An 8,209-nucleotide genomic window follows, 5' to 3' on the forward strand; every position below is an offset into this window, starting at 1 on the left:
TTTCTAAAATACAGTCTCCAAATATTTTAATCATGGATTTAATCAGTAAAACATATGGCCCCATTTATGAATTGTATCACATGTGCTATTTATGATGATGATTTGTGCTAATAAATCTTATAAAATACACAAAAATAAATTGTAAGAGTGACACAAAAGGAATGTAATAGAATTTTTCTTAATATTTCACCCTCTGTACCCTAAAACATCATTTGTGCCTGCCTGGGGTGTCTGCATCCTATTTGGGAGGCCACTGGCTAAAAGACAGTTACAGGCTGACCAAAGAAAAGTGTAGATGATGTGAGAAGCTGAGTCCTTCTTCTGACATCATTTGGGGATGTCACAACTCAGGCAGCTCCCCTGTGTTTCTGGACATTTCTGGAAAGATCATGCAAAAAAGTATAGGCAAGTATGCAACCAGGACCCAAACCCAGGGTTCTGGAGACCTGAAATCTAGTTCCAGCCCTTTTGATTAGGCAGCTCTGCAAAAAATTCATTTAAACTCTGAGTTTAATGTCACTGGTAAATATGGTAGCTTTTCTGCCCATTTCTCCTTGTTGTAAATACCAAACGAGGTAACAGATTTGGAATTTCCTGCCTATTTCTCCTAATTATTATATTATCAAATAAGACAATGGATTTGCAAAGTTAACATGGACTCCCTTCCCCTCGGCACTCCCCTACCATAGAAAGGATCATTGGTGAAAATCCAAGTTTTTACAGTTTAGTGAACAGTTTTCTAACTATTCCTCTCAAGGTACTAAAAACATAAAAGGTAAGAAGTAGAAAAAAATTTTGGAGTTGAAAGAACCTAAAACATGATCTCGGCTGATGTTCTTATTTTATGGATGGAGATACTGATGCTTAGAGGGCTAAGTGAGTTTCCCAGGATGACATAGCTGGCGAAAAGCCTCACTGGAACCTAGGCTTTGTGTTTTAGAATGGATGCTGCCTTAAGGGCATCACAGAACATCACAGTTCTCTAGTACATCACTTATTCTTCTGTTTCTCTCAGTAGCAAATCAGGTCTGATGAAATCCCATCTATATCTGTTGTCCATCACCAAAGATTCCCTCCTTTCTCAGACCCTTGAATCTCACAAGTCAGTCCCAGCCCCCAAACTGTCTCCAACTCTTTTTTTCTTTTTCTAAAGATTTTATTTATTTATTCATGAGAGACACAGAGAGAGAGAGAGAGGCAGAGACACAGGCAGAGGGAGAAGCAGGCTCCATGCAGGGGGCCCGACGTGGGACTCGATCCCGGGTCTCTGGGATCATGCCCTGGACTGAAGGCAGCGCTAAACTGCTGAGCCACCCGGGCTGCCCATCTTTCCTACTTTTATTCAACTCCTACTCTAATTGCCATGTGAACTACCAGTGGTAATTTCTTATCAGGAAAGGATTGTCAGTTAGGTGCCCAGAGGTAGCAAAGTTCACAGTCAAGGAGTTGTGTGTCCCTTTCAAAGCACTGGCAACTCTTGTGTGTGTCACTTAAGGTGAAATAACTGACTCATGGAGGGTAAAAATAAGAAGGTAAAAATAACCTCCTTACAGAAGCCTCACACCAGAAGAAGACATGGATACTTTTGAGAAGGGAATTTAGAGACGAGTGGCAGAGACCATGGGGCAGGGGCTGGTTAAATGGATGTATATTCCTTCTGGACTCTGTCAAATGGCTCAGGTTTGTTTCCATAGCCAGGAAGGCCTCTCCTCATTTCTCTTCTCTCCTGCCTCTCCTTTGGCTCCAGCCCGCCGTTCCCCATTTCCAACCTACCCCTCCTCAAGCAATCTCTGATTTAATGTGAAATCCTGCTTATATTACATGTTCAGTGGTCTTGCTTTCCCGCACCCAGGTTTTTGTGGGCATTTAATGGAAAAATAGTTCTCTATGAGTAATATATATTAAATCTCAGGGTCCACATTTCTAACGGGATAAAGATAAGTTAGTGAATTTATCTAATAACATGCTTAAAAATGAAGCCTCAATCCATATTGTTATTATACGATAAAGCACTCAGAGATCCAAGGTGAAGACCTGGCAAGATATTTTTGTGATTTCCATTCATTTTTGGCTTTGGTCTCATAAAATACTCACTTGGTGTCTAACAGGATCGGAATGCAAATAACCAGATCACCAGAGCAACTTTTGAGAGCAAAGAAAAATGTATATATACTGTGTTACCAATTTGTCTTTTAGGAATTCTGTGTTTAAGTGTTCATCCCACACTGGTTTGTGTATGAAAGAAAGTCCAGCATTTTCTCATTTGCTTCCCCTCCACCTGACTGTTGTTTTATAGTATGTTTGACACCAAAGCACCCAGCAAAGACCCTAGAACAAAGCATTTCATAAATGTTACTAAGTTTAACTGACTGGTGTTCAGACCCAGGAAAAGCTCAGATAAAAATATGAAATGTTGTGAGAGTTTTTTGTCTAAATGTTAACATTAAATGCAATATGAGCTCAAACTTAAAAAAATAAATTGAAAATGATGAGTTAGAGGAGGGGGTAAAAGAAAGCAGACAGCAGACTCAGAGCTTGCCCAAAACATCTCAAAAAGTCAAACAGATGAAAGGCCCATGTTTCCTGGAATGTGTCAAAATACTCCTAAGGCAAGAAGTCTGCTAAATAATCACCAAAAGAAGGAGGATGGTGAGCAGAAATGATGGAGGAGGATGAGGGGGTCAGGAGGTGCCTGGAGCAGCCTAGAATTGTCCCACCCATCATCTCCACAAGTGGGATCCCAGTCGGGGGGGGCATCTAGGCCAGACTCTTGCCATGCTCAGACCACTGGAGTCCATGGCATGAGAGGCAGAAGGAAGGAGGGACTCCTTGCTTCTCCACCTCTCACTCCTCTACCCATACCAGAAACTCAAAATATCTGAGGGCAAGGAAACAATCCTTCTGACTGCTAAGCTCTGATGTAGCGTTCGATGCAGTTCCAACACTTCCACTGGTCTTTGTCAGGGAAGCTTTCTGCTCTGAAGCCACTCATGTCCTTAAGTATATACATGTGAGTGCACATGTATGTGTGTGATGTGTGTGTACATGCATTGGTATGGAGGTAATGAGCTTTAATCTTAGGTTACATTCATCACACGAAGAATTTTTACTTTCTGGGGGGTAATGAGGATCACATTGGAGCAATTTTTTTTTTCAGTACAAAGAGTAATTGGTGAATTTTCTAATCATTCATCTGGACCTAAAGTGAAACTAGCAACTGACTGACCAAGCTGACAAACAACAGCAGAAACCTTCTCTAAGGTCTGAAACTTACCTTCAAGGCAACTTTCAAATTACAAAAATCTTTCCCAATACAATTAATGTTTTAAAATGGGCAGAAATTTATTTTACAGGACACTTACTACACCCTTCCTCCCTGTCTTGATCAAATGCTTTTCTATTCTATTTCACCATCTCATGACCTCTTCTCCTTCCTCTAAAGATCCTCTGGAGCCTGACTGAGCCAGTTTGAGAGCTCCAGTAACTAGAGCTACCAGGTGAGATCTCAAAGGCTCAGGTGATTTGCAAACTTACATAAATATCTTCCAGAAATATTCAGTTACCTAAAGTTCATGTACAGCACGCAGAAGACTGGGATGAGAGGAAGGATAAAAAGTCTACCACTGCTCTGCCCCACACAGGAGTCACGGGTGGCCACAAGCATAAAACTCAGTGTGCAACTACAAAATTTTAAATAGGTTTAGAATAACCTGGGGGACGCCTGGGTGGCTCAGTGATTGAGTGCCTGCCTTTGGCCCAGGTCGTGATCCTGGAGTCCCGGGATCGAGTCCCACATCGGGCTCCCTGCATGGAGCTTGCTTCTCCCTCTGCCTGTCACTGCCTCTCTCTGTGTGTCTCTCATGAATAAATAAATAAAATCTTTAAAAAAATAATAATTGCTTGGGTACACGAATGTACTTTTTCAAATTTAATTTCATGACAGCTAATACAGATCACAGGTTTTTGATGAAAACTTAGTATCTAAACTGAAATGTGCTCTAAGTGGAAAACACATACCAGAAATAGAACATTTTGTATAAAAAAATCAGCCTTATTAATAAATACTTGTACTGATTAAATGTGGAAATCATGATAATATTTTGAATATATTGGGTTAAATAAAACACTTAAAATTAATTCATCTCTTTCTTTTTACTTTTTTATTGTGACCACCAGAAAATTTAGGATTATATATTATGGCTTACATTGTATTTTCATTCCATAGTGCTAGTCCAAAGGGCAGATTGACTTATATCCAGCTACTGTAGTTCATCCACCTGCCTAATCACACCTCTGGCAATAAAACTTAATATTTCTTTGTCAAGCATAATTTTTATGTTTCAAACAGAATTACTTAAATCTTCAAAGGAAAACTGAAGTTGTGAAGGAAGAGAAGGCCAAAGGGACAAAAGGTTATCGCTAGTGAACTTCCTCTGTAAACAAGCAAATGCAACTGATTTTTACTATAGTGTCAGAAATTTGTGAGTTCTAATTCTTGAGCGAGATATAATAGATAGATGTAGATGTAGATAGTGACAGAACAACAGAAAGATTTAAAGAAATGGAAGTTACAACAAAGAGGATAGGCAACTGCATTCTGACCAATTTTCCATAATACCATAAGGGAAAAGTCCAAAATGGGAGAGGTTTTTTGTTTTTTGTTTTTTTTAAGATTATTTATTATTTGAGAGATAGAATCCTCAAGCAGACTCCCCACTGAGTGTGGAGCCTGCTATGGGGCTCAATGCTACCACCTTGAGATTATGACTTGAACCAAAACCAACAGCTGGCCACTTACCTGAATGAGACACCCTGGCATCCTGGGAGAGGAGTATTTTAAATTCTCATAGTTCTATCAATGGAACTTTGGACTTACAGGACATTACATTACATTACGTTTCTAATGACATGGTGACTAAAGGACATCAATGGGTGGAAGTGGGAGAGCAGGGGTTCATGGGGAGAACAGCACTCGAAGTATTTCCAAATCAGAGATTCATCTCTGCATATTTTTACTTTGTTTTTTCTTTTTAGAAAGCTTAGCAAACTTCTAGGATAAGCTGCTTCTGTGACTTAAAAATCCTCTCCTTGAAATCTTTAACACCAGCCTTGCAAATCACTATCAGAGATAATTTCCATGAACGGTACCTTGTGTGCTTTGCACTCCCACTGCCTCTTACATGGCAAATGTACCTCCAAACACATTCATTTATATACCTAATCCAACTGATAGCTCCACTATCTACCCTGCCAGGGTGTGGAAACCCGAGTTACTTTCAATGTATCCTTCCTTCTTACCTCTCCAACACCTAGTCAATTAATCACCATGTCAACAATTTCTCAATTTCACCCTCTATCTCCATGCCCACTCTACACTGGACTGCATAACTCATCTCCTGGAAGTATTACTCAGTATTACTCCCCTGGAAGCCATATGTCAAGACATTTAAAAAAATTATCTAACATTTACATCTGACCACATCGTTCACTACTTCAATACATTCAAAAACTATATACCACCCAGAGAATTCAGGTTATTTTGCCTGGCCTGCAAGGTCCTCAGCACCTGGCACTTTCCTACCAATCTCTTCAACTTTACCACCTGTTGCTTCTTGACTCACACTTTATGCTTAAATAATATCAACTATTTATGATTCTCTGCAGGCCCTATGCTATTTTATGACTTTCTGCCCTGGCTTATACTATACTCATTCCTCTATCTGGAACACCTTTCCCATTTCTTTTAATATTGCTTATCCCTCAAGACCTGATTTAGTCATAATCTCTGACATGAAATCTTCCCTGAACTTTCAGGCTGAGCTGTGGCACTCTCTTCTCTGGGCTCCCACACCACAGGGGGCAGATTTCTAGTTCAGCACTTAACATGCTCTGCTGAAACTATTAACATTACCTGCTATGTGTCTGCCTTCTCCTGCTAGACTCTAAGACCCGCTGAAGCAGGGGTAAACTAACTAACTTTTGTTAGTCCCACTGCTAATACCAGCTGGCTTTTGGTAAATATTTGTTGGAGTGAATGGAACAAGAGGAAGTATCTAAAGGGATTGGGGTCGGAGGCCTCTACTCCTGTAAAGTCAGAGCTTAGACTCTTGGTGGCCTCACTGCAGGGCAGGGGACTACAATTGTAGGAAAACAATAACAAGGTAGAAGAATGAGAGAGAAGAAAGTAGCCACAAGCTGTTGACATGAAAAACAAAATTCTTGAGAGAGGACTTTACATAATCAGTGAGCACATGGGGAGGTCCATGCTGGCAGCCTCTACGCTGTGCTCTTTTGCTTCTACTATCCACCAGGAAGCATGTGGCCTTATTGTAACACTGCCCATCTCTGGACCTTTCATTCTACCCCTAAAAATTGTTTTATTAGACTCTACCTGCATGAAAAAATTGGGGCTTCAGGGGGTATAATTTTCCAAAGTCCAAACAAATCTGATTGTGTTCATTATTAAAACAAGATATGGTAGATTTAAGAGCCAGCCCTTAGGAAACCAACACACTGACTCTCAGTATGAGGAACAGATGTAGCTGAGAGCAATATCCAAATGACTTACCCAATGACCATTTCAAGGAAGTTTTCTGATGACTTTCCCAGTTGGCAACCAATGCCTAGTGGGCCAGAGTGTGACAGCTGTCCATTTCCTTCCTGGGAAGATCAGTGGGACCTGGAAGACAAATCGGCAGTCTTAATTGCTGGCTCAGCACCAGAGGCTTTGAGGGGATGAGTGGCTAATGGCGATGCTGGCTTTCTTTTATGTTTTGTTACGGTTTCTCCAGGCTGGGTGTACTTGAAGTGTCTAGGGATTCTAACGTTTCACCTCCCACTCTGATGAGGTACCATCATCATCACAAATGGGTACCATCAGCCTCTTCGTCCATGTTTGTATTTGGCTTTACTGCAGTGGCAAACCAGTCACCCTAAACAGCTGATCTTGTGGCTTGAGATTTTCCAAGCCAGATGTGCAGATGAATGTGCAGATTAAAAACAGGAAAGCATATTTGAAAAGCTTTCAAGTCCACTTGAACTTTTGTAGGTCTCCCATGCACTCTCTGAGACCAAGGTTTAGGAAAGGTTCTGTGCTCTCAGATCACAGTGGCCTGGAGATCCTGCAAACAGGCAGGTATTTCCACATCATGACATTGAGACAACAGTACCCTGCGGATTGAGCAGAGCAGCCTCTCCCTCCTCTTCCCACACTTCTGCACAGAGGAATTGACCCCAGGAAAGTACAGTGTGATCTGAGACAGCAGGAAGAGGTAGGCAGAGTAGCAGTGACAAGAGAAAGAGCAGCAAGGTCAAGACTAATGGCAGAGTAGTAGAAGGGAGGTGACGGTCTGGGAAGAGAGGCAAGTCCGAGAACCCTGCATTATGCTGTCAAATTCTAAACTAAGTGAATCTTACTCCCTTTTAGACTGTGGGAAAGGGTGATTATGATTGAGACTGGTTTCCCACATCATTCTCTGGTGATCATAACTCTCCAAATGTCAAGCAGATGAGAGATTACATCAGATACAAGATATGCAGTTGAGCCCAGCTAGAAAGGGCACAATAAAGGTTAAATAATAAGTGTTGCCCATTTACAGCCACATACAATCAGAAGTGAAGCTGCCCTCATACGCATTTTCTTTATACCATTCCACGCATTGTGAAAGGCTTCCCAGCAAAGTCTTATGCCATCAGGTATTTGTTCCTGTATGTGACATCCCAAGTCTGAATGGCTAAAGTACACCCCTGTGTGCCAAATGCCTACTGCATGAAGGGACCAGCTGTTGGTCCTGGCCAGCTGCTGACCCAGACGGGTTCTGCACAGAAAACAAACACCTTGTATGGAATACGCTGTAGCCTCTACTGATGCCCGAATGGACTGGGGTTGGCAAGACCTCTCAAGGAAAATCTCAGCTGCTAAATTTCCTTCTGTCCAAACAAAGAACTCCTCCTACTTAGTCAACGGAGGTAGTACAGACAATGTCTTGGCCCCTGTAGCCATCCTCACATACTGGTTCATCTCTGTGACTACTCTGTGGTGAGGTCAGTCTGACCTCGTCGCTTACAAACTTCTCCCTTTGCTTACCCACTCTAGCTATGCCAGCCTTCTGGATGTTCCTTCCTCAGCTGTGGGCCTTTGCACTTGTACTTCTACCTCAAGGCTCTCCCCTAGTCTTTAAAGGGCTACCTCCCTGGGTTGACTTTTTGC

The sequence above is a fragment of the Nyctereutes procyonoides genome, unplaced genomic scaffold (assembly GCF_905146905.1).
Source record: "Nyctereutes procyonoides isolate TBG_1078 unplaced genomic scaffold, NYPRO_anot_genome, whole genome shotgun sequence".
Classification (NCBI taxonomy): Eukaryota; Metazoa; Chordata; class Mammalia; order Carnivora; family Canidae; genus Nyctereutes; species Nyctereutes procyonoides.